This window comes from Apteryx mantelli, chromosome 5 (genome assembly GCF_036417845.1).
Source record: "Apteryx mantelli isolate bAptMan1 chromosome 5, bAptMan1.hap1, whole genome shotgun sequence".
NCBI classification, from domain to species: Eukaryota; Metazoa; Chordata; class Aves; order Apterygiformes; family Apterygidae; genus Apteryx; species Apteryx mantelli.
In genome coordinates this window covers 1,609,407-1,636,858 of record NC_089982.1, presented here as the reverse complement: position 1 = coordinate 1,636,858, position 27,452 = coordinate 1,609,407, and positions in this window count along the sequence as shown.

Sequence of the window (27,452 nt, the reverse complement as noted above, 5' to 3'; positions counted from 1 at the left end):
TTTGTATTGAATGTGACACCCGCCACTCAGAACAGGCCTGAATCTCCCTCTGCAGTGCAGTAATTGTGCCTTTAATTCAGTCCTGGATGGGCCGTCCTGTCTGGAATGCTACTGGAAAGGGCCCAAAAGCCTTCAGTTGCTAAAGCTCTTGACATATATTATTTCTATGACTGTTTCCACACAACCAATCCACAGCAGCAACAGCATATTCAGATTGGAGCCCCCCCCCCCAAGAAGAATGAGCAAGTCTGCTGAGCGTTCCAACGCATTTAGGCCTGGGTTCATCCGGACCCTACCTTTCAAAGGGAGCAAGCAGAACAAGAAATTAACAACCAGAATCCAGGACCTGGCCACCCTGAACAGTACTCAAGGCACTTACACCTTTAAATGGAATTAAACCATTAGTTATAATACTTCTTAAAGCCCTTAAACGAGTACCCTCTGATAGGCAAAGCGTTATTATACACCCTCTCTTGCCATGTGGCATACTCTCGTAATCTTTTCACCAAGCAGGATTAATACCCTGGTTGCTGATGTTAGTTCTTTAATGCACATAGTTCAAAAGAAATCCCTTCCCAAAGGTATCAAATAACTCTAAGAGTTAACAGTCAAGACAGGACTCTTAATGGATCCAAGAAAAAAGGAGAAGGAAAAGGGGAGAAAACGTAGCATCATGCCTTATCCTGCAAACAAGGAAACAACAAAAAGTTGAGAGAGAAAAAAAGGAAAAAATTGGTGTTGAAAAGCTAGCTTGTTTCATCTCTGGTGCTTTTTCTATTTGACAATCATCTGTCAAAATTAGTGAGAGATTAACTTCTTTAGTAAAAAGTTTGCTTATTGTTGAAAAACAGCTGTAGAAATGTACCACTTTGATAAAATCCTGAGGCTGAAATGAATTCAACTCCAGAATCAGAGGCAGGTATCTACTGCAGGATTGCCAGGATTAGAGTAACAAGCTGTAAAACAGAGGTTCAAGTGCCTGGTTTGTCTGAACAACCAGTGATTTGAAACCAAGCTTTTTACACACCAGGTAACAGTCCTAATCCTTCGGCTTTTGGTATTCCAGGGAGAGATGCATGTCCTGATTTTGGCAGTGGATGGTTCCCAAACACACACAGGAGGAGAAAACCACTTCCTCTCTCACCACAGCTCCAGGCTTAATCAACCCCCACTTCCTCACATTATTTCATAGTAAAGTCCCTCTGTGAATCCAGATTATCATATCCTTCAGAACCTTCAAATAACATTCTGCAATATCCCTGCTAAACTGTTAAATTTGCATAGTCTAATAAGATATTTGTATTGTACTGTAGGCTTTTTTTTTTTTTTGCCAATAACAGCACAAATTTCTCAATTGCCTCAATAAATTTTTCCACTATTTGTATTAAGATGGTATTTAACTGCTAAGTTTGATAGTATTTCTTTCAGGAAATGTTGATATTTCTGTAGATGGGAATCAGGTTTCATTTCCACTTTATTGGTTCAGGAACACACAGGTCTTGCGCTTACAGCACCTGTAACGAGTTAGCTGAATTCCAAGACAATACCTCGGGGTAGTCAGAATGAGCAGTTACTGCAATTAAAACATATGTTGTTTAAATGCTTTGAAGAAGTACATTTAAGACTCACTGCCACAGGGTAGCTGGCCATTCCCAGCAACACAACAGAGCATCTTCAAACATGTCTAACATTTGCTGACAACCTTGACAAACACCGCAATACCTGTGGGTTAACAAGTCCCTCATCACCAAAGTGAAATATACCGGCTGCCTCTGGCTTCAATCTCGCAAGCGTCCCTCCCACCACACCATCTATTTTCTTGTTCGCTGAAAGACTAATTTGTTCCTCTCACAATGAGTACCCCAAAATCTTCCCCATCCCTGCAAGGAGGCAGCAATCAATAAATACTAGCTCTCCTTTCATCGCATTAAGCATTCAGACTAGCAATCCATGAATGGTAGCTAGAGTACATTCGTACTTTCTCAAAGACAGTGGTGAAACTTTTTCCTGAACGCTAACCTCAATTTATCTACTGTTTGAAGCACAGTGTTGGTCTGAGGAGGTAAAAAACTTGGAAAGCAAAACTGTTTCAAATCGTACTTTGCCCAAGAGACCCCCTGCTTTATTCAGTATAGAGCCTGAGCACTGGCCGTGTCCTTTCTGCTTGTCCTCCCTCAAGGCGCACAGATAACAGGAAGCTGTTGTAGCTCTTTCGCACCGTTAGCCCCTGACCTCATTCACATAACAGATGCCAACACCTATTTTGGAATCAAATTTGCTTCTATCAAAGGCAGATGGTCGTCAACTTCATTTTCCACGTCACATAACCTAACGCATTATCCAAACGCTGTCCGAACTGGCAATGCTCTATTAGCTTTCTTAAATAATAGACATTAAGAAACTATTTCTTTTTCTGGATTTCATTTGTAACGGGAGACCTGCAAGGCTTTGGGCAGCGGAACAGTGGAAATGTAGTCTCCATATTTCAGCAAATGTTCTCCCTTCAAGACTAAGAGGAGCTGTTCAGTCACACGGCAGGTTATAAACTCTGGTCCCCCTTACACTCAACCCAACAGCAACCTTTGGCATCGCTTACACTATTATTGACTAACAGCATTCAAATCTTCACAATATTGGTTACATACTGGTCACTTCAGCAGAGGATGGGTCCACCACTAAGTCCATTTTCCTCAGGCAGTCAGAGATTTTTTTAATCCTATTTATCCCTGGAAATGAGCAATTTCCTTGCAGCCCCAGTAGCTGCAGGCAGGAATTCCCTTTTCATAAGACCGCTGCAGCTGTTTTCATCCCCAGCTGTTATTTTGCTAAACACAGCATAAAGGGATGACACCAGCACAGATGAATCCCAAACAACATTGTTAAATACATACAGACATGCTGTTCCTACCAACCTACCTCAAAAATCTGTAAGACAGAGCAACCAACACTAGCTGGCTTTAGCTATTTGAAGGGATACTACCTTATTCCTGCACACTTCAACCTGCATAAGATTTAAGCTACATAGTTAGAGTTGCAAGCAGGACTAGGTACTTTAGGCAGCTTGAAGTGCACGAAAACTTTGAGTAGGCAGCGAATATAAGATGGGGCAACGCACAAGAAGAATGACAGTAAACAGCGTACAAGCAACAGGGTTTGGTTGAAAGAGAAATTCATAGCCTAACCTAAGTCATACCATATCAAGTACATGTGGACCAAACTAACAGGTTGGCACATCAAAAATCAAAATATACAAGTGACATTTATGTGGGAGAGCTGCAGAAGGTGCGGATATTGTACTTATTCTAATGGAGCCTAATAGCATGAAACTGCATTATGATGGAAGCACAGGCTCCAGTCCTGCCAACACTTAAGCACATGTTTTCTTTCATCAGTTTCCTGCAATTCCAGTGGTATTTGAGGACAATTGCATTTACAGGTGATCCTTCCCAGGACTGAGGATTTTACTTCATTAACCTTCCACAGTTTTTGAAAATATACAGAGTTTCTTTCCCTTTCTGCATATTACTGAGCTTGATCTCTATTTTTTTATACAGTTACAAAAAACTTCAGCAGAAATGCAAATCAATTACATGCAAGCTATGAAAATGCTCACATTTTTTCTTCAGCACATGTTTAATATTTGATCCTATATGTGCAATAAATGACTTTTATTGCATGTGGTAATTAATTTCTATTCACAGATATTTATGTGTGAAATTAAATATTTCATACATTCATTAATTCTATAATTTTAGAAGCTAGCCACTCTGAGGTGCACTAATCAACTTTTCCATTTTGTGTGAAAGCTAATTCTTTAATGGGCAGTAATAATTTTCTCTGCATAATAAGTCACAATACGTGTCCTGAATCCTGATCTCCTTGAATACAGACTCATCTTCATCAACTTCAGCAATATTGTCTTGCGTTTTTATTCACTGAAACTGATTAATCCCTTCAGCATCCTCCCCTTACTTCAATCTTTACTTAGATTAATCAGATCCTGAAATGGCTTTGTCCTAATAAGTTTCTTGTTTTTATTATGCAGTCATCCCGAAGTGCACCTGTTCACCCACACTGTAGAGAGACATTTTTTCCAAGCAGCAGCAGCAGATATCTTTCAGCTGGGACAAGAACAATATTATAGCCTAAGGCATCAAACAACTGGTCAGGAGATCTGCAGTGAAAGAGTGCTTATTCTTATGTGACCTTCAGCGAGCGACCACCGGTGGGACTCCCTCCCCTTACTTTATCCACCTAAAAGCTGTGCAGATAGCACAGACAGGCTGTTTATTTTGCTCCCCCAGCTGCAAAATATTGAGTAGAATGACATGTCTTTTCTTTCAAACTGTTTCACTGGCCAACTCTTGTGGCATGCAATGGTTTCAAATTATTTTCTGCCCCCTAACGTAAAGGGGATCCTCATGCTACAAAAATACCTACCAAGACTGGTTTTGCAGCATTCCAGTGTTTAGTAATCCTGCACTTTGAAAAAAACAAAACAAAACACCAGACATTCATTTATGTACTTAAAAAGGTTACTGAGATAATTTAAGAAAAACAACTCCGAAAATAAAAGGACATGTAATTGTTTACACCTGAACACATTACTCCAATGTGACTATCCGTAAGTATGAAAAGATGCATAGGTCAGAAAATGGGAGAGCTGAGTTAGAGTACAACTAAGAAGATCTATTGAGGAATGTGAACCAGGCTGTGCCATGGCTAATTATTTCTCCTCCTCAATCACAGTGCATATTTTTCAAACAGAGAAGTGTCAGAGAGGAGAGATTGCTCACTCAAAGAAATTAAAACTGACTGTCATAGTGGGAACTGGATTCCAAACAACCCGCAGCCTTCCTGCCAGAAAAATAAACAAACACCACCACAGCCATGTCCTTTGCTCTTTTACCCCCAACAATAAAAGGCAAGACAAGATTTCCTTAACCCTAAACTAGGCAACTGAATGGCCACCTCAAGAAAGCCAGATGTTTTCTGATGAAACTGGAAAGGGATTTCACAGCAGTTTGCCTTCTCTCACTCCAAGAAAGCACCAGCCCCCAAGATCCACGTATGTTTTTGTAGATGAGCCACTGGAAGACAACGGTCATCTGTACGTAGACATCTGGGGACATCTCTCCCCCAGGAAAACAGCTGGGTGAGGGGAAAGGGGCCTAATCCAGGACCTGAGCTCCAGGACAGTTTCCAAAAGACCCCAGCACATTGGGCTCCCGATCTTTTGCGTACTTGGTTGTAACTGTAGACATGGCATGCTTTGAAATCAGTCCCCAGCTACCGGAAGTGTAGGATAGTCAGCAACACTGCTGCAGTGTCAGGGGCGATGAGCGTGGGATAGCGCCTTCTTTTTCAATGAGCTCGGACTCACTGGACAGACTGGACTGCCCAGCTTTATTTTTGTAGCAAATTTGTTTCCTTCAAGATAATCCCAGGAATTAAAAGCAGATTATGACTTCATCTGGCCATGAAGGTTACTGATCTGATTATTGTGTCTTTTTACAAGCCACCCCTCCTGCAAAGGCTTTGCAAGGACCACTATCTTTACCGGCACTGACTGTGCAATGCTGCAACAACAAGCAATTGCTGCAAGTCCAGGGCTGGATTCGCCCACCTCTCTGTATATAGAACTAATGCACATGGGACCCAGCATACCTCAGGACTGTGATAATGCGAAATTTCTATACTTCAGTTCCCAGAAGTTTGGGCTGAACTGAGCACAGAAGTCAGAAAACACTATTAATTTTATATGCCTCAGTTGTCATTCTGTAGTTCTTGCTCTGAGTTTGTGTTACTGGATCCTCAGTAAAAAACATGTCAAATCCTGCTTTTACTACAGTTCCCTCCTTTACAATACACCAATACAGAGCTCCTTAAAATCTCTAGGCTTCAACGTGTCTGAGGTTGCTCCCCAGTTTGAATTTTGGGATTTGTCATAACCTGAAAAACAGGCAAGCCCGATTCAATTTTCCAGTTTTCCAAATCATCCATTTCTCAATGAAATGAGAAGTGATCCATTTCTCAAAAGAAAAAAAGAAACCCAAACCAACAAATCCACTCACTGATGTTTGAGTGACAATGGAATTGAGTAAAATATATTTCTCAATAATAAAGTTACAACTTAAGACAGAAAAAAAGTGTTTTATAAAAATAGCTGCACCCATATTTTTAGTTTTATATACTGCTTCCAAGTTTTGCCTTTGAGGAAGGCAACTGTCACATCTGTGGACCTAGGCAGTAAAAGTGTCATCTTCTAACGGAAGGAGGTAGTGTTACCTACAAGGTACCAGGTTCAAAGAGAGCTGGTTGTCATTCTGCACTGTGACCACTTTTCATCTCATTATCAACCCAAGAAAAACAACATAAAAGACTGGTATCAATTGCAATACTCCACTGCTCTTTTTTTTTTTTAAAGCCTTGTCCAGTTCTTCTATAAGGCCCACTCTTCTGTCCACATCTCTGCACTATTTACAGCAAACAGCCCAGCGGAGTATGATTGCAAAGCATTTTATTTAGCTGATTTGCAGCATTGGCAGCTGTTTTATTTTATCCACCATTTATAATAAAATGCAGTGATTTCATAGAAATTGTACAGTACTGGAGACCTAGCGATGAAGTGAAGCATCTGTTGTGCTTCTTGGGTTGTGCTCATTGCATGGCATTTAAGGCTACTACCTAGCATGAGCAGGTTGTTCCACTGGGAACTGGCTGTCATACGAGCTTCCCTTTCAGGGAGTCTCCCCAGCAGCAAGCTCACTCATCGTAAGTTAGTAGATGCATAAGAAACATCAATGTACAAATTCAATGTGTTACTTCAGCTTGTGACACCCATTTTTTCCAAGAATAGATTCCGTGGAAGTTCTCCGGAACTCTTAAGCACAAGAGTGTTGCTGAATTCAAACCTTCAATGAAACAAGCTCTCCAGACTCTTTAGCTCAACTCATAATAGATCATTATATTTTTAAGACAATGTGTTTTCATTTCCTTTATAGGATGGTATGACCTCGTTAGGGTACAGAGGTACATATGTTCATGTTTTCTCCTCAACAGGCAGATTTATGGGGCAAAGGTTATTTCTAAAAGATGATTCCTAGAACTAGGATTTTAAAACAAATGCTACATGTTGTGAGACTAGTGATAAGAACAAACCCCGTACACCCACGTATTTGTTAATTCTATTCACTACACTGACCTCTGTGAAATGTGGTTTACACAGTAGAATGGAGATAACAATCCATTTTTTCTTTTTCAAATTCCCATAACCATCCAGCTAGCTAATCTGTGGAAGCACTAGAATATCATTCTTACAGCAAAGACCATTCTGATCAACATATATAAAATTAGGATGCAGCAAAAACAAAGTTTGAGCTTACTCAAGCTGAAGAAAAGGTTTAACATTAACTTCCACTGCCATCAAGGACCAGCCATTCCCATGCAATACTAAATGAGTAGATTTAACCTGAGCGTAATCCTTTCACAAGTCAAGCCGTACACTTTTTCTTCTGTTATGAAGCCTTCAGACCACTTATAAAGTTTGTCAGGACTACAGCCTGCCTAAGACCAACTGAATGGCAAAGCTGTGCTGCAGCCACAGATTTGCATCTGGGCTTTTTAAAACTGCATGCCTTGAAGTTTCATGGTTAGGATAAGATTTTCAAGATGAACAGTCTGACTGATAATGGGCGCTTAGCCAAGATTCCTTAGTAGGCGGCCATTCCCATTGAAAACGAAGGCACGGCAAGATATCGCTTGCTTTCGAAGTCTGAACAACTCTACATGGGCATCAAATCACAGAATCACAGAATCACAGAATCACTGAGGTTGGAAGGGACCTCTGGAGATCATCTAGTCCAACCCCCCTGCTCAAGCAGGGTCACCTAGAGCACATTGCACAGGATTGCATCCAGGCGCATTTTGAATATCTCCAGAGAAGGAGACTCCACCACCTCTCGGGGCAACCTGTTCCAGTGCTCTGTCACCCTCACAGTGAAAAAGTTTTTCCTCATGTTAAGATGGAAGTGTCTGTGTTTCAGTTTGTGCCCATTGCCTCGCGTCCTGTCGCTCGTCACCACTGAAAAGAGTCTGGCCCCATCCTCTCGACACCCTCCCTTCAGATACTTGTACACATTGATAAGATCTCCTCTCAGCCTTCTCTTCTCCAAGCTAAACAGGCCCAGCTCTCTCAGCCTTTCCTCATAAGAGAGATGCTGCAGTCCCCTAATCATCTTTGTGGCCCTTCGCTGGACTTGCTCCAGTAGTGCCACATCCCTCTTGTACTGGGGAGCCCAGAACTGGACGCAGTACTCTAGATGTGGCCTCACCAGGGCTGAGTAGAGGGGGAGAATCACCTCCCTCGACCTGCTGGCAACACTCTTTCTGATGCAGCCCAGGATACCATTGGCCTTCTTGGCCACAAGGGCACATTGCTGCCTCATGCTTAACTTGGTGTCCACCAGCACTCCCAGGTCCTTCTCAGCAGAGCTGCTTTCCAGCAGGTCAACCCCCAACCTGTACTGGTGCATGGGGTTATTCCTCCCCAGGTGCAGGACCCTGCACTTCCCTTTGTTGAATTTCATGACGTTCCTCTCTGCCCACCTCTCCAGCCTGTCCAAGTCTCTTTGAATGGCAGCACAGCCCTCTGGCGTATCAGCCACTCCTCCCAGTTTTGTATCGTCAGCAAACTTGCTGAGGGTGCACTCTGTGCCTTCATCCAGGTCATTGATGAAGAAGTTGAACAAGACTGGACCCAGGACTGACCCCTGGGGGACACCGCTAGCTACAGGCCTCCAACTAGACTCTGTGCCACTGAGCACAACTCTCTGAGCTCTGCCATTCAGCCAGTTCTCAATCCACCTCACTGTCCACTCATCTAACCCACACTTCCTGAGCTTGTCTATGAGGATGCTATGGGAGACAGTGTCAAAAGCCTTGCTGAAGTCTAGGTAGACAACATCCACTGCTCTCCCCTCATCTACCCAGCCAGTCATTCCATCATAGAAGGCTATCAGATTGGTTAGGCATGATTTCCCCTTGGTGAAGCCATGCTGACTACTCCTGATCACCTTCTTTTCCTCCACATGCGTGGAGATGGCTTCCAGGATGAGCTGCTCCATCACCTTTCCAGGGATGGAGGTGAGGCTGACTGGCCTGTAGTTCCCTGGGTCCTCCTTCTTGCCCTTTTTAAAGACTGGGGTGACATTGGCTTTCTTCCAGTCCTCGGGCACCTGGAAAAACAAAGGCAACTACATAAAACACATACTCTCACTTCACCCTGTGAAGCAGTCCAGGCTGAAAGAGCGTCCAAGAGGACAACCCCATACACTTGTAAGGAAGAAATGAAGTATTTCTGAGCTCCCCACCCCCGCCGGGGGGGGGGGGGGGCAGGGAATCAATCCATAAATACGCTCCTCAAATTGGGCTTATCTCTCTAGAAAAATCTGGCCAGGAGCAAGACTTATCTCATGCCAGAAAGCCTGCTTTCATTGTCTACACCCAAAGGCATTTTATTAATGTCTGTTCTTCATATAGGCTGCTCAGGCAATTTGCAATTTGATTGTAATTACACTGCACGACGTACTTAACTGGTTGGAGTTTCTCCTATAAACCCAGATGACCAACAGAAGACTCAGGAAGAATTTTCCCACTGCAAGCGTTTAACTTGTTCTTCTTCCAGTTTAGCTAAATTATCATTTCATACTGTTTTATTATGAAAAAATATAGAACAGAACTTCTTGTATACAGGTGAAAAATATGCCAAAAAGGGCCAGAACACTGAAGGAGGGAATACTCTCATATCACCCTGACATGCAACTCCCACCTATCGTTTCCTGCATCATCTCCTTTTTTGGCTTTCCTAGCATTCATTTTTTTTCCTCCTTTTGCTTTCAAAGTTGAAGGCAATGAGGGACTGTAAATATGATTCCCCTGGATCCTACTTTTTTCCAATTAAAAATGTCAGTCAAAAAAGTTGGCCTACCAACAAGAAAGTATTTTTCATGAAGTATCTCAAAAGTCTATGGAAAACTCCCACTGTTACAGAAAAAAAGCCTTATATGCTTTTTGGCTGAGAATGAAAACTTGTCAATCCAACAAATATTTCCCACAGAAAACTGAAAAGGCAAGATACTTCTATCTTCTCTCTCTATATTTTTGTTGACACTTTCCAAGGTGTGTGTGGGGACTAAACAGCTTTCAAAAGCAACCATTTTCTTGTTTCTACCAAATCCAAGCAAGACACAGGCATCTTAAATTTGGCATAAGAGACTTGGTAAGTGAAGCCATACCTTATTTTGTTAATTTAAGCCATAGACTTACCTGTCATGGAACTGGAAAGAGGATTAAAAACTCCTCACTAGACTTCACTTGTGAGGGAAGAAGAAAGGTGTTGAAGGAGGAAAGGCGAGATGTGGTGACTGATTAAAATAAGTAAGTCGCACAGGATCTTCTGGTATCCAGCAACTTTTTTCCTCTCCACTGTTTGACAGCTCTGTTTTCCTTACTGTTTGAGGTTAGCTGTTCTCTTCCACATCATTCTTGAACTTTTTCCTAATTCAGCCTAAAGGAGGAATGCTCTGAGGCAGCTTCTCGACTATTTGCAAGCAGGTGAAAAAAGGGTGCCACTGCTATTCTGAACGGAGGGGTTTTATAACAGTCGGTCAGAACCGTAAGACTTCCATGGCTACACAACAGTTCAGGGATAACAGAACAGAGTTGATGCAAGTTTCAGTATCATGATTGCTTAATAATAGTCGCCATCAGAAAGTACAAAAAACCCACAAGGCAATTAAAGACTAACTGCAGATTCCCCTGCTACGTTCAGACATGCATGGTCTTTACACAGATTGTCTCTAGCTAAACCCTTGTGTAACGGCTCTGTGCCATCATGCTAAGTGCATAAATCATACTCCTGGGGGGCCAGGCTAGGTAGATGAGGGACACGGCAAAGACTAGTGAAGTGTCTTGGAGGTACAACTCCTCATCTTAGAGCAACTGGGAGCAGAAGGCAAGAGCAAATGGAGGCAACGGGAGACTAGTGGGACTTAGAAAACATGAGGGAGCTGCAGGAGGGAAGGGACATTAGCAAGCCAGGAAGCTATTAAGATGCTGTGGGCAAGCATGATGGAAAAAATGAACAATCCTCCGAAGGAGATGGAATAGAAACTACATTAAAACCTTTAAAACACAAGGTCTCTTTCTAATGCAAAGCAATACCTTTAACGCCACTGATAGGCTCTGCCAGCCTAACTCCCTATATACAAATATCTGCCATGGACAACCAAAGGGAAAACTGAGCTTGCAGACTGGGGCTCTTCTCTTTCAGCCCCTGCATGACATCACTGCTCTTTAAAAGAAACGCTACGAGAACTGAACGATTGCAGTCTGGATCCTTTGGCCTTGCATTTCTTGGATGAATTCTCTGATACCTAATACAGTCATTGAAACTTTTCTCACACTTAGGGCATTTGTTACCTCTCTCCCCTACTTAAATCCTTTGGCACCTAATAAAAAAAAATTGAGCTCACACTGCAATCTCTCAGCACTAATAAGGTCTTCCTCTCATACCTGGCCACTTATCCTCATTAAAGGAGATGTAAGCTTAACATTGAGACCTTCACCTCATGATCAGATTTAACCAACAGGTTCAAAAATTACAGGGGACAGCAGGGCGAGAGGAGAGGGGAAGAGCCAAAAAAACAAACAAAAAAACAAAAAAACCCCAGACAACCTGTGTAATTCCAGGTTGTCAATGGAACCAGAGCTCCTCACTAGAGATGGCAACCCTCCTCCTGCCTGAAATGCAATTCCATATGAAGCCACCAGGCTTACAAAGCTCAATGAATCTTAATTAACACACGAGAGACATTTTCAGAGTGAGTACAAGAACTCACGCTATTCCAGAAGGCATTAATTCAGTGTCAGCTAAATGACAACTCTTGATTGACCAGTTGACAATTATAAAGGAAAAATAGAGAAAAAAAGCTTACATTAAGGTATATAATTTTAGACAACACATTTCTTCTTTGTACCATATCTCTTTTCCTTATGAAAAGACTGGCTAATATCCAATTTTAATTTGCCTTAAACAGTATGTTTATTAATACATTATATTCTTGCTGTTAGTGATATATGGTATCCTCAGTGATTTCAACCTCTCATTGATGGATAACCATTCTATGTACTCATTTTGGAGCTCAGCAAGAAAAACATTACTTCAGCATTCCTGGACTGGGAGTCTTGAAATAGGTGGGAACAGAAGAAAGCGGAGGAGGGATAAAAGCAAACCAAGAACAGAAGTATGAGTGAGGTGTCAGTGGAGAAAGGTTGCTCTCTGGAGTAAGAGAGAAGAGTGTACCAGCACAGAGACTTTTGAAACACACACAGAAACCCAAAGGCACCACAACGCTACTAACATCTCAGAAATGGCAGCTGATGGCCTTTACAGATACCAGTCCTAGACCTTATTTCAGACCCTGCCCCAGACCACCAGTACGTTATCCAGCCGAACCTTGCTTATCTCTTACCTTAACCTTAGGTGCTGTGTACAGCAGTCTACCTCTAACAACCCGATTTAACTATTTCTCAGATGGGTTTTGACTTTTCCTGCAACTGCCAGACTGCTCACCATCTCAGATCCAGCTAGGCCAAAGCTAGCTAAAGCCTGTAGCCACTCCCCACTGCTCTTTACTCAGATCTTGTGCGAAGTTGTCCCATTTTACAGAAAAAGGACAGACTGATCTGGTAAAGTTTAGTTAACTACCTATGGGCACAAGGAGAGTATCTCAAGCTGAATGGCGCCAGCATGCCAATCCATCTCGATTTTCCAAAGCATGTTTATCTACTTAATTCATTCAAGCATGAAGAAAAATGAGGATTATCTGCTTTAGATGTGCCTGACAAGCCAATATTCTCTCCATGACACCTCATTATGTCTTTGCTTAGGGGTTTGCTAAAATAAAAAGAAATCTCATTTCAGCACAGACTCTTTGAGAATTCGCTTTTCAAGCTATTGTCAACACAGCTGGTCATCAAGAACAGAGACCCAAGTTGGCATGAAGACAAGCACTGACGGCTGCATCACAGACCCTTCGGAAATTCCACACCCGATAAGGGTAGCCTGGCAAGTTGTACGTGTTCCCTTAGTCAGAGATCTTTGCAGCTGCTGAAAGATGAGGTGCTTTTGAAAGACATTTGTGGCTTCGCAATTCGTCTCCAGGAAAAAAACAGCAAGCTCCCTACTGTATCATAAAATATCACATTTCATTGCTGAGTGAAAGGTGAAAGTAGTTCTTAGTCCTTGAAAGAAAAAAAAAATTTTTTTTCAAGGAAAATATGCTCATATCTTAAGCATTTCTGAAGTTATTCCACAAAGCTTTTACTTTTAAAGGTACAGGCTTAACCTTGTCTTTTCTAAAAACCTGAAGACTTGAGATGTAAAACTTCTTCCCAGGGCTTATCAAAATGCCTGAACCCTTGGAAGAACGAAAGGTACCTCCTCCTATTCTCTTAGGACGTACAAGGTCCAAACAACAGTACCTTTCAATGCAGAACCCTTCATTTTTTGCTCCTTCACACCATGTTGTTGCATCAGGTTCCAGGTGTTCTTTGCACGACACTGGAGTCTCATATCTGGGCTTTTGCTTGTGTGGCTCCTATGACTAGAAAACCTCTCAGTCCAGTCAGACAAACCTAAGCATTTTTACCAGGTATTTTCAAGGAAAATACAGTATCCCTTCCTTGCCTTTTCAGACACAAGCACAGAGCACATCCATTGTTTTGATTTTATCCTGAGCTTCAGGAGACCTGCTTTACTGAAAGCCCCAGCGACTGTGGAGTCACATGATTACATGAAATATCATTCACAATTAAAAGGTATATCTCATGAATCTGCAACGCATGCGTTCTTTAAACTCCTTAAATAGTGAGCCTCAACTCTAACAAACATCCTACCTGATTATCAGTCTGAATGTAGAGCACTGGGAGAGCCAGATGCTGGCTCAGAGCTTTCATTTGGAAGACCTGCAATAGTCTGGTGTTTAAAAAACAAGAGCAAGAGCCTGGAATACAGTTGCAAGCAAGGGTCATGGATGATGCAGAGCAACCAGGAGAACTACCTTATGTAGCCAAATGATAAGAAACACCAACAATGAAGCTCACAGGCCAGTTTTCAGGCTTAACAAGCCCCTAATCCCACAGAGGCCTGACTAGCCAGGTTGCCAGCCACAGATTTCGGCTGCCCAGGCAGGGCCAGAAAGAAAACAATGCATGCTTTATCTAAATCCCCTCTTTAGAGCAGCGGCAGCCAGATGGTTGCTCAGGGGCCAGATCCAGCCCACGAAGGGGATGTAGAAAGGGGAACTTATCTCCTATGATGCCTGGACAGCCAGCAGGACAACTGAATCGGGGATGGATCTAAGCGCATGTTGTGTGGTGCATTCAGTCCGTTCCCAGGTCTGAACTACCAAGGCTCACCAGGTAGTGTGCAGTGCCAGGCAAACACTGACTAGTCCTTTCCCTGGTAGGGAACGAGCTGCCCCTTAGCACATGGCAACTATCCACCCTTGCTTTAAAACACAATGTCCTCAAAGTGAAACCTTAGGGAACGATCTATGAAATGCACACTGTAAAAAGTGCTGATAATAGACAAGACATGTCATCAACTAGTAGTCCCTTGTCTCTCTTTCCCTCTCTTGTTTCCCCCATAAAACTGCCCCCGATGCTGGCCGAGGCTACTGTAGGCATAGCAGGTATCATCACCCCTTGCAGTTGCCTGATGCTTTCTACTCTAAAATCTGGTATCAATTTCTCACCCTCTTCCTTGACTCTTATCCTGCCACACACCCTCATCTCACAAACCATGTGTTCACTTTTTTTTTTTAAATAGAAAAAAAGTCATACAACACAGTGTTGTTGCAGAGTGAACGGTGATGCCACAAACTACACAGGTCCAATTCTGCATTTCCACGACATACTGATACATCCCAAACATGCACCAACCTCTAAAATGACAGCAGAAACAAGAACAAAGTTGCTTGATTTCTGTTTGCATTTCTGGGGATTTACTTTTTCTATTAATGGATTTCAAGGTTATTTTGTAGCTTTTTTCTATTCTATTATTTTTAATAGGAACTTTTGTCATGGGAACCTATAGGAGACCTGAAAAAAAAAATCACAGAACAGATGGTACATCTGAATGGATTACAAGAGAAAAAAGGTGACAGAATGAGGTTTGGCAGTATTAATCCTATGATTAATTTAATATCCTGTCCCAGTGTTCTAGGTACAGAGGGTCCCATCTAAGAGTACAGAGTAAGCATTCAATCATGACTCGCGGCCATTTAATTTAACACGGTGCCATTTATTTTCCTCCAGTGGACTAAAACACAGTGTATGACCTTCCATCTTCCCTGGAGATTCTTTTCAGGATCAAATTTCAGGAAGTTCACCCTGAACATTCCACAAGATTAATACATCTGGAAACACCCAGATCAAACTTCCCTTACCATCTCAATTCCCCCAAGTGAGACACTTTGGGCTTACATCTCTCTTTAGATATCTGGAAACCCAAACTTGCGAGAGCGTAATGAAGAGATCAGAGCTCTCCCCTGTATTAAAGTCCCAGCAAGATATAGCTGGAACAGTTGAAGCGTGTGAGGTGCAGAGAGCAGCTCTGTAGACAGCTACTTTTATACCTGATGCCTTTTCCAAATAACTCCCACTACCATTCTACTAGCCTAAAAAAATCCACAAGTCACCATCTCTCCAAAGAAACCAAGTCACATTTTCACAACAGAGACTAGGAATATTTGCCCTTAGCTCCACACTCTCGCTCTCTAGGAATCTAGAAACAGCAGGCAATCCAATAGAAACCCCAATGAGTTAGGCAATTTGGGAAACACCTTCAAATGAAAGTGGAGAAAAGGAAAATACTGATGTTTTTCACTCCCTCTGTGGACATTTGCTGCAACTCTAGCCACAAAACACCAAGTTCATCTTTGTTTTCCAGCTGAGAAATGGCTAAGAAAACGCTAATGCATTAAACAGCTACATGATTCTTGACACCACTTCCCTAGGCCCATACAACTTTGACTATGTAAGTATATACTTAAATAGCAAAGCCACAATTAAATTGGGTCAAGTTTCAAAGAGCTTATGTACCAGGCAAAAGTTAACATCCCTGGCCTGTTTTATTACCTCTGGTGCAAATCATGCTCCAGACTGGCATGTATACGAGCCACAAGAAGAGAATCCTTATCCTAATTACATAGCTACGCCTAAGCATTGCAAAGGACAAAAATTATCCAAATTAGCCACGTCAGAATGTTTCCAGTCATTGGCATGTCTATAAATTAATCGTTCTGTATTCCTGCCTGAATGGTGCCACCCATTCATATAAACAAAAATAGTTTAAATTGCTATTGTCAAAGTTATGCACTAAATGAATTAGTTGCCGAGTTTACGGAGTCAGACTGCTAATAAATAGGTTCTTTTGACAATATTTGTAAATTAAATGTGCCTAACAGTGTCGGCAATGAAGTTTGAGAACTGCTTTATTACTGAAGACTTGGAGAGAAAAAAAACCAAACACAATCAAAAGCCAGAAACACCATAAGACGAAGCCTAGTCAGCTTCCTTTTTAAGATTACGGATCAAGCTTATACTAACGATGGCCTGCCAGCCTCTATAAACAGTCTGCTGCCAGAAAGGCCTCAACCTCCGACATGGACATCTTCCCTTGGAATAGGTAAGACTTTCGAGAATTCTCAGCTCTGGTTTAAACCTAGTCCTACCTGAGATTGCTGGTAGCATTGTTAGGCCAATTGTTAAGCTATGACACAGACAAAAGCAGTAGTTACATGGGAATAAAAGAATGGGAAAGACGACAGAACTGCTATCCCCCCTGCCCACACAGCCCCAGTTTGTTTCCTGGCACACCGCATCTATCCAAAGAAGAGTTTTAATCCCATATTCTGCAGTTCTGAAGAGTTTTCTTTCCTCTTAACAGTACTTCTTGTATTTCTTACTCACTAAAACAAGCAGCTTTAACACTGCAGAAATTAGCAGCAGGACACAGGGGTAAATGGTGCACAAGGCTGTCCTCTCTCTCAATACATTGAGAAGGAGGGCTGGATATCATTTGCACGTGCATGTTCAGGATGGCATGCAGGCATCTGGCAATCCTAGCCAAAAAACTGATCCCACTCAGTAATAAGCCAGCACAATACGTAGGACTGAGCCGTTCAGGAACTTGCTTCCCAGTGGACAGGCATACGCAGACCCCTCCACAGACCCATGCTTTTCAGGAATGGGCTTGCTGGTGTGAGGGGAAGGGGCCTTTCTTCTTGGCTCACTGGGAGGACACTGAGATATAAGTGGGCTGTGTTTGCCCCATTTGTTTGAAACTAACTCTAAATTAGCATTTTTAGCAAAGACAGCTTTGTCAAATGATTGTGCTTGAGTGGCAGGAAGCAATATGGCAGAGTCCTCTATGCATCTCGACACATCCCCAGTCATCCACACCATGGCGCATCCCATTACAGCAACAGGAACAGAGTCAGGAAAGAAATACAAAGTGTCGAGACTGCGTATCAACAAAGTGGACAAACAACTCTGCTTGATTAATCCAATTCCACAGCAAAAGCATTTGATGAAGTTCTGCTAAACACTCAAAGCTCATTTTTCCTCTCTTGTTGCATATCTGCGTCTTGAGTGTGGAACACCGAGACACAATCAGGGTGATATTTAGATGACTTTGATCTACCCTCGAAATTATTCAGAGCTTCGGATGGGAGTATTATATCTTACATCCAAATGAATAATACCAAAAGAATTCACCATGATTAATGTTTTTACAATCAATACCAAATGAAGTGCAAGTAATTTGCCACTTGTTGTAAAGTGTTGCTAGATTATCTCGCAGTAATATTATGATCGTATAAATACGATTACTTTCTGCACCATTGGTATAAATGGAGTGATAAAATCCAAAGGGCAAGTACGAACAAAAAGACAGACGTGCCGAACAGAAGCTCTAAGCTCTCCTTGTTCCTTTTCAAGGATTGGGTGCTTGAAAAGTTCATTGTTTAAGCTATTTTCTTTAAATCTCATATTAACCAGCCCAAAATGAAAAGCACCTAGTAAACTGTGCCCACCATACTGTCCACACATACCTAACTGGGACCCTTTATTCAGCTTTTATGCTTAAACAATCACAAATCTGCCAGCTGGACGAAGACTCAGCAGCGAACCCCTCTGCGACACGGTCCCAGGATATGCTATTGGACACTACCCACTAATTCCACAGAGGCCCCTTAGCGCCCACCAGACAAACACTTCTGCCACCTGCAGCCTGGGGCTGACTCCAAATAAGTATTATGAAGGCAAAAAGATCCTTAGTTAGTTTCTCGACTTCTCAAATACTCTGTCTGCCTCTGGCAGCCTCTCCCCCATCCTTCTCTGTGCAGGGAAGGAAACGGTAGAGAAGTGGCCAGATCCCCTGGGATATCAGTGGGAGTCAGGCATCAGTCTCCCCTGAGCTGCTGTTCCATTCAAGGCAGGCTCAGTCGGGCTGCCAGCTTGTGCTGGAACAGTCCGTAATGATCAGCTACAAGGGCAAAACCCTCCGTACACTTGGAGGGTAACACTGACGTCTTTATTGGGGGGGGATGGGGGGGTGCATTTCAAAATCCAAAGTGTGAGAAATGTGGCTTTGGAATGAGAGGAATAAACCAAGATGCAAGGGATAATCCATCTTTCACTTAATTTAGGAGCCTTTTGGGGGTGGAGAGGTACACACACACACAGAGGCTCCAAAGCCAAAACCAGGACAGAGGCAAGTAAGCTAAAGGAGATCCTTAGCTTATTAGATCAGGCCACAATTTCTAGAAATAAGAGATGACAGTGTGAGTCTGATACTTAAAAATCAGATTTTCTTCAGAAGTGATGGGCATCCAGCAGGTTCCACTGATGCCAGCGAGATACAGCAAGTGCTCACCCTCTGTTTCACAGGAATCTCTAAAGGTTATGGAGAAGTTTTACTCATTACATTCTGGCAGGCCAACCCTCACCTTGTTGCAAGGAGGGAAAGTTCATCAAATATTTCAGCCACCAAGAACAGAGAGTATTAAGAGTAACAATACCAGATAAAAACATCCTTTCTAGAGCAGACCAGACAAAAGTCTTCCTGACACTACTCAAGGGCTTTGCCAAGATGACCACCAGTTAATCACAAGAAGGAAAAAGAAAATGAGGAGAAAGAAAAAAAATTGGAATATTAAAATAAAATCAGCCTAATAAACAGTCAAAAACAATAAGGGATGGGGAAACTGTACAGGCCACCATCAACCTCTTCAGAAACCCACCAGTGAAAAGATAATTTTGGGACCTCACATGCTAGGGGCAGAGAGACCACAAGAAGCAGGATCTACATTCCCGGCTTCTCATCCAGAGTCTCCTAGGAGACTCCTGGAATCTGGAGCGAGTCTGCCTCCATCGCAAAGAGTAGTTTCAACATGCTGCCCTGGGAGGAACCCGAGACGCTGTTTCTCGTGCTCAGTTCAGCAGCAAGAGAAATGCAGGAAGTGAGGGACATGAGGAGCCAAATGCAGCCACACCAGGTCAAATCAGGAGTCCTGCCAAGCCCTCTTCCTGATGTGGGACGCTGCCTGATGTTCAGGGAAAGAGAATAAGAAACAGGTCAGAGCAAACCAGATTGGGAGTATATGCCAGAAAAAGGACCAGTTTCATGCAAGCAGAGACTTTTTCAGCAAAACTCAAATCTCAGACTCATGTGTAACAACCACCAGTGAACGGACTTTTTGTTGTTGCATTTCCTTCATGCACCCTCTTCCTCCCCCACTTTTTACCTCTTTCCTATCCCCCTGCATTGTTTTCTGTCAATATGACCTCAGCTGGCTAAACCAGGTATTTATCTTTTGCCACACAACTTTGAATCTGGGGAGGTATCTAAATGCATGCCCTAAACAGCTGATGCTCACCAGAACGCAGGCTGCAAGGTGACTGAGAATATCCTTTGTGAAGTTTTCCTCCAGCAGTGACTCTGTAAGCAAAAAGTCAGCCCAGAAACCAACAACACATTTGGTGATTTTGCTTTGTTTATCTGTCCTCTTCCATGTGCTTGTCTTGTTTTGTCATCAAGGACTTAATGATAGGCACTGAAACAGTTCCAGACCATCTCAATCATTTTCTCCTTTCTACCCAAAACTGCTGTTAGAAGGATCTAGAAGTGATCTAAATATTTTACTCCAGTAGCAAGTCCCTAAATCTAAAGGGAAACAGCATAAAGAATATTATTGAAACAGAAATCTCATTCAGCATTTGGCATTTCTACTGTTTTAATAGTCTTTTCTTATACTGTTAATACAAGGTAAAAAAAGTCTTAATAGTAGCTGTTATTAACCAGCAAAAACATGGTTAGGCTCTGCTGCTTTGTGCCCTTGCCTGCATTATAACACAGACTTCTTATTCCTTATACCTCCATTTCACAGCAGGGACCAGATTCCCAGAAGCGTTCAACTCCCACGCAGCAAGCCCAAAGGAAGCAAGCAAATGGCAGCCTCAGATGGTCCCATTATCCTTAATGGGAAATGTCGGATGCTGAGACCTTTTGAGTCTCTAGCAGGAAGAATTTGAGCTTAGGTAAGTTTTTGTAAGCCTTTAAGATGAGTGGCTTGCCAGACTCAAATCTGACCCCCTTGTTCTGAGCTGCAGCAAGCAGTTTGACTACACTGCCAAACTCTAAAGAGCCATAGTAGAAAATCCAGCAAGAGAGAAGGCTGAGTAACTCGGGCTGGTTCTAATGTACACATATTTTAGAATTTCAGGCAGAGAGAAAAGGTCACAGTCTTGAGATATTTCCATGGCATTAATAGGAGATTTTAACAATCTGAATGCACTTCAAAAATGTCAATGCTACAGATTCTATTATATAAACCAACAGGCACATTTCACCTCAGCACTGCTGTCAGAAAAACAGCTTAAGTGAGGAACTAGCTATTAACAATACAGTTTAGATACAGATAATATTTAGAGATAGATAATATATTGAAAATACATGTTTATTATGTTCTTCATGCTTCCTATAAAAACCTCATGGTATAGGCCTGTGTATCTGACTAAACACTTCATAGGTTTAGGGTATAATTTTCCCAAACTCTTAACCAGTTTAAAAGCACGGGTCTCAAAGGCCGCCAATTAACTATCTGGTATCACACAATCCCCTCCTGTGATGTTTCCTGCACTTTGCCCTGAATCCTCTGCTACCAAACACTGCCAGGCAGAGGATCAGAGCAGTGCTGGTGTTTTCTGGGCTCCCAGGAAACACGGCACACAAAATCAAGTTCCTTAAGGTCAGTGGAACAGCCCTGGACATCAGCTGGAGCTGTACAGCAAGAAGCATCAATCAGCTTCTGGATGCTCCATTAAGATGAGACTTCACAGGGTCTAAAACTGACAAATACAGCAAAGCAAATCTGGCAGATTTTCCACGGTTCTTTTAGCGATCTGCCACTACAGCTCAGGATCCATTTTGATCTTTGCATGTTAAAAAAAGGAGTCCATGCCCCAAAGCAAAACTCACTCAAGCGTGCTGCAATTCACTTTAAATAGGTGCACACCTATGAACAGGCCCACAAACTACAGGCTCTGTTTCCTGAAAGTGCTTTGTGGAATCAGGGGGAAAAAAATCCCCAGCATCCTCAGCCTGGTGTCAGAATCGATAAAGGAACCCAGAAACGAGGAGAATCCCAGGTAACCGATGCAACACACCTGCCATGACGCTTCCCCTAGGGGAGTCAGCCATTAATACGCTGCCCAGCTCTCAGTTGCGAGCAGCACCTAGCACATGTTTGCCAGCTGAGCAGCAGCAGCAAATCTAGCCAGCCATAGCCCTGAAAATGTTTCAGGGGCAACATCTACTGCCGCTACCACAAAGCAGAAGCACCCACAAAGCAGAAGCACCCACAAAGCAGAAGCACCCACAAAGCAGAAGCACCCACAAAGCTCACCAGTATCAAGTGCATCTGACATCCACATACACTGTTGCTTCGCCTCCAGGGGCCCAGTCTCCTGATATCCTTAGCCTCCAATGGATTTCACCAGTGCACCCACTCCTTTGAGTAAAAGAAAGCAGCACCCAGCACCCAGCTCACTAGGAACAGAGTTAGGGCTTAAAAATTTCTTTTTAAAGAGTGATGGAGAGAGAAGCCTGCCATGACGCTGAATGCCTTGTTCAGTCATTTTAACTGTAATGATTTGCTAACCCTTCAGCACAGGTATGTTCTGCATTTTACACAGTTGCCAATAAAATGGTAATGATTTCAGAGCATAGGAGCCATAAACTTCAAGCAGTTATATAAAATGTTAACTCCTTCTGTAAACAAAAACATTTTTTAAAAATCCTTGCAGCTAGCAAAGCATAAAAACTGAAACCAATCGGTCTTTTCATCTACTTATTAAAATTAACTTTGACATTAATAAATAATTGACATAATATATTATTCAGGTCTTTACATACAGAATTAAGTAGGATGTAAAGTGAAGGTAATTTATTTAAAAGGAAGTAATAAAGTGCTGTCATTCTAGAATAGCAACAAAGTTGCAAATATATTGAACTTTAGATAGCCCTGTTCTCGGCAGGAGGCCAGCTTTCCTACCATTTAAGGTTCTATCTGTTAAAGTGCTGGCTAGGAAAAGAAAACTCCAGCTCCAACACCATGAAATACACTAGTTTCACTAAAGAAAACTCACCAAAATCCTTTCCAGAGTCATATGCCACACAGCTGCCACTCTTTTCATTTAGATCAGAGAAGAGCAGATTCGCAGACAGCATCAAGCAGGGAAGATTCTGCCAGTTCATGGGAAACAGGGCTGGACCAGACCCTCAAGTCATCCAGACTGCACGAGCGGGGGCCATCAAATCAATCCTCTTGAAAGGCTGACCAGATTTCGTCGTAGTATTTACTGGGTTTCTCATTCTCCATTTCTCATATTAGGAGGATGCCACGGAACCTCCCATCTGCCATTCTCTGCTTAGCGCTTGTGTTAGAGTTTGAGTTCAGCGTGTCTAAAAGGCTGCTAAGTGCAATACCGATGGCCCAGCCCTGTGCCCAGTTTTCCTGGACTGGAGGGCCAACTACGTCCCCCACCACTGCCAAATGAGTCAAGCAGTAAGCCAGCCAGGTAGCACCAATAACGTGGGAGTCTGAACTCTCACCCAAGCTCAAGTCCTAGATTACATGATCCTACAGATGTAGCTATAGTCTCCTGTGAGTAACGTAGACCCCCCCATTCACAGAATCATCCTAGAAACCATCCTCTCTAGTTGTCCAGTCGTCTATCCCAATGACAGGTGACTGAAACCATAGCTTAGACACAAACTTATGGAAATTCCCAAAGGACTTACTGTGATTCAGACTAATACCTTTTTCTCTTTGCCTCCCAGTCTGACTCAGTTCAGAGAAAACTGGATTCAGGCTCTTGCATGCACTCCTTAATAGTTGTGCGGGCTGGCGTGTTCCACATCCCCCGTTCAGCCCCCTACACAGAACATGCAACAGTCACTGGAAAGACCTCTCTTTGAGCCTGCACCTTAAATCTCTAAGCTAGCAGCCTAAATCTGAGAGGGGTAGGGGTGTGCGTGTGTGTTTCCTTTTCTCTCTCCTGTGAGTACAGCCAAGCAAAACCACACTAAAGAGTAACAAGCAGGCAAAACAGAGACCAAGCACATATAACCACCTAGGAGGATAAATGCCAGCTGGCCCAGCCTAGCAAACCGCATCATGCAACAAAACTAAGAAGGGAAGTCCAAAAGATTAGAGGTAGGTCCCAAACATCTAAGCACCAAGATTTGCTGAGGAAAAAGTTTCCAGGGGGAAATATTAAGTCCTAAGCCTAGAAAAGAATTTCATCTTCTGAAATATGGTTCAAAAGAACCTGATTGCAAATATATTAGCAGAGGGAACAGGTAACAAACACATTTACAATCAACCTCTTACTGGTGCAAAGTCAGGTTTAAAATGATAAGCTTAAGGTACAAGTACATGTGAGACTTTCCAGGCAGTGCTGCAATACAGTTACACTGCCATCCGTACCGCTGCCTGCTCCAGAATGAAGGCCTGCCCCTGAGTGTCCTTAGCAAAGGCCGCATGCACCAGCACATGCTGGAACAGGGCCAAGAGCCATGCCATACTATGGGGGACCTGCAGCACCAGCTTGCTGGTCTCCCACAGTTTAGATGCAAATGGGCTCGACTAGACCTACACTCAAACCTCCTACTTACACAGATGCAGAAAGACAGGCAGCGCTGAGTTGGCACCTCACCGCTTGCTGTTTGTGCTGTGCAGCACAGAAGGAGCCCGTTCGCCTTGTCCTGGCTGCTGTTCTCTGAAAGGAAATTGCCCTTTCCCAAAAGTACCAGGACCCTTCAGAAATGGTGGTGGAGAGCAGGGACGGGCCAAGTTGTAGAGCCTTACAGCCACAAGGAGCAGATTCCCAGCTGGGGCTGCAGGTGATAGGCAGAAAATTCCTAAAGGCTCACAGAGCACTCAGCAGAATTTGTTCAGCCCAGGAAACTGCTGGGCTGGAATAACAGTGAAGGAGAAGCCTCATCCCATAAGGACACAGTGGTCAAGGAGAAGGTTTGTCCTTGATCCTTTCATTTAATCTATCTCACACTGCCAATCTGAACTTTCTCTATTTCTCATTCTGATAAGATGCAACTATAGAAATTCAAAGTCCTTTTCATACACTCTCTTAAAGGAAAAAGTGCAAGCAGTTTGTCCTCAAAGTCTGAGCAACTTTGGGTCATAGAACAGATGATGTGTGGTTTTTCCTTTCCCTGATCACATCCCGTTTTGCATATCCTTTTAAATTTCCACCTCCCTTAGCCATTCTCACACTCTGAAAGCAAGATGGAAGACTCAACTTCACCCATCTCCAAGCAGCCCCCTTGGCATTTTATCTGTTGAGTTGGAGTGAAATCAGTAAGGTGAACATCTGTCTGCCCTTCTCCAACTCAGGGCCTTGTTAGCAAGTTGCATGGCCTCCTTCAAACAGAAGCATCCAAAAAACCCACAGGAATTTTATGCTAATGATGTGAGAATCACATGTGACAAGATAAATGCATGGAGGCTGGTTGAATGGAGGGCCACAACCTGCTCTTTGTCAAGAAGAGTGGGAACTGGCTTTCCTAGACAGCATGGAGGTACTTGAAAAGGGGTGATGAGAAATTTGAGAGGAAGAGACAAGAACTGTCACGCTTCTGTCTCCACAGATATAGGACTCATTGGTCAAAGAACTGTCATTACACAACAGGCAATCTTCTGGCATGACATCCTTGCCCGGCCCAGCTGTATAGCAGATGTCATCAGGAAACATGGAAGGCTTTCAGTAAAAAGAAAAGCTAACAGCACACACCATGCAGCAGCAGTCATACAGAAAGGATGGAATACAACTTTCAACTGGACCTCTGTGGCTCCTGGCTATGTCATTATCCTCCTTTCCTTCGGCAAAATAAGAAACTGTATTTACCTCCCCGCTTTCCTTTCACTGCCCCTTCATCTTGCATCTTTGTTCTCCTCAGGCTACAGCTATGGCTCAGAATCCTAATGAGGGAGAGGAAGACCCTTCCCGAGGCAGGCTGATTTAAGTAATTAGATTGGCTGCTCCATATCTACCTTTTACTTGCTGGGTGCTGAGCAGATCATGTTATCTGCAGGTATTTCCTAGTTACTGGAAGCAATTAAGTATTTAATTCATGATCTAGCTGGAAGTATTTCTTCCTTCATAGTGTTATCTTTAAGAAATTAAATTCTCAGTGCAAGTAGGTGAGGTGGAGGGGCTTAGAACTGTGTGCATGCGTGTGTTTTTAATTTCTCTGTTACTTAGGACTAAGGAAGGCCAAAACACTGTAATTACTTTGATTACTGGTTACAATAATTTTAATTATACCAAACTACTATAAATCCTTTAAAGCTTAAACCTGAAACGTCACTTGGATTTCTTCTTGCTCTCTTTAAATAGACTTATCATCTCCCTAAAGTGGTCCAACCTCTCTTGCTGTTAATTGACCACAGAAGCGACTGTCATATTGACCATAGACACAGAACTTGAGTTATGAGAAAACGCATGCTTCACCTCCACTATAGGTATTTCCAGCACCCTTTGCATATCCAAACATATCACAACCAGGAAGAAGACAGACAGGACAATTTGCAGCTGTGTCTAAGGTGGCAGAGTACATTGGTGATTGCACTGAATACACAAGCCAGGTGCCACCTTGCTCTCCTGTGAGCACATTCCTTTCAGTTGACAAAAAGACAGTACTGTAATGAGCAGCAGGATCTGTGCAGAGGAGAGGGACTAGGTTGAAATCACCCACCTGAAGCTATTGATCTTACTAGATATAGATCTTAATACAGACTATCACCATCTTCACACACTGTCCTTTGGCAAGCTGTCCAGAGCTAGTATTTCAAACCATGGTGCTCCCGCTCTTTTGTTCAGTTACTTTAAGTCCAATTTGGTACTTAAATAAATCCAGGCCAGAAGTTTGCATCAAGTGTCATGAAATTTCTGATAGTTTCCCAGCAGTTTATCTGAGCTTTCTGCTAAGAAGCTTAGGCTTAGACAATCTGTAGCAACGAACTCTGCAAACAACCTTGGAAGAGAAGAGCTGAGGGCCAAGAGACACTGCAACTGCAGAGCAGCTTCACTGTGCAGACTGCTCCGGACCTGAGAAATCCCAGTGTCCTCAAGTAATTGCTTCATAGAAAGACACCTTAAAGATCTAGTTCTAGTTAGAACTTGGTTCCCAGCCCGGCTGCAGACTCCCACTGACTCCAGCTCCCATTGAGGCCTGAGACTGAACATTGTCCCAAAAGCTTCTAGGCTCACAGTGCTCAAGGAGTTTGAGGGCCAGCAGGAAGCTAGATGTCCTTGGACCAAATGACCCTCTCTGAGCATCGAACTTGGGTCCCAAGCTCCCTTTCATTACAAAATTCTATTTCTAAACTTTCTGGATGTCTTTTACTTTTTTTTTTTTAATTAAGTCTCCTTTTCATTGCAAAATGTAACAGTTCCCTTCCCCTTCGATTATTCATGGAAGAGGAATTTCATCTTCTGACAAGTACTAGGGCCTGACAGCAGATCAACTTCAATAGAAATAGTGCATCTCTTACAGATACAGATCTCCTTTTCTCAGCAACAGCTTACGAGCCTTCAGCAATTCAAGAAAAAAGGCTTCCTTGTTTTGGGAACTTTTGAGAATCCAGCTCATGATTTGGCAAGCTCAAATGCATTTCCAATAAAGTGGCTGTCAGGCAATCACAAACAAAAAGTGCAAACCCCAGTTTGTGAGCAACAAGAAAGGCTAAAAGTAATTAAACATATTGGTATTGACAGAACAGCTCACCCATCTTTGTTCT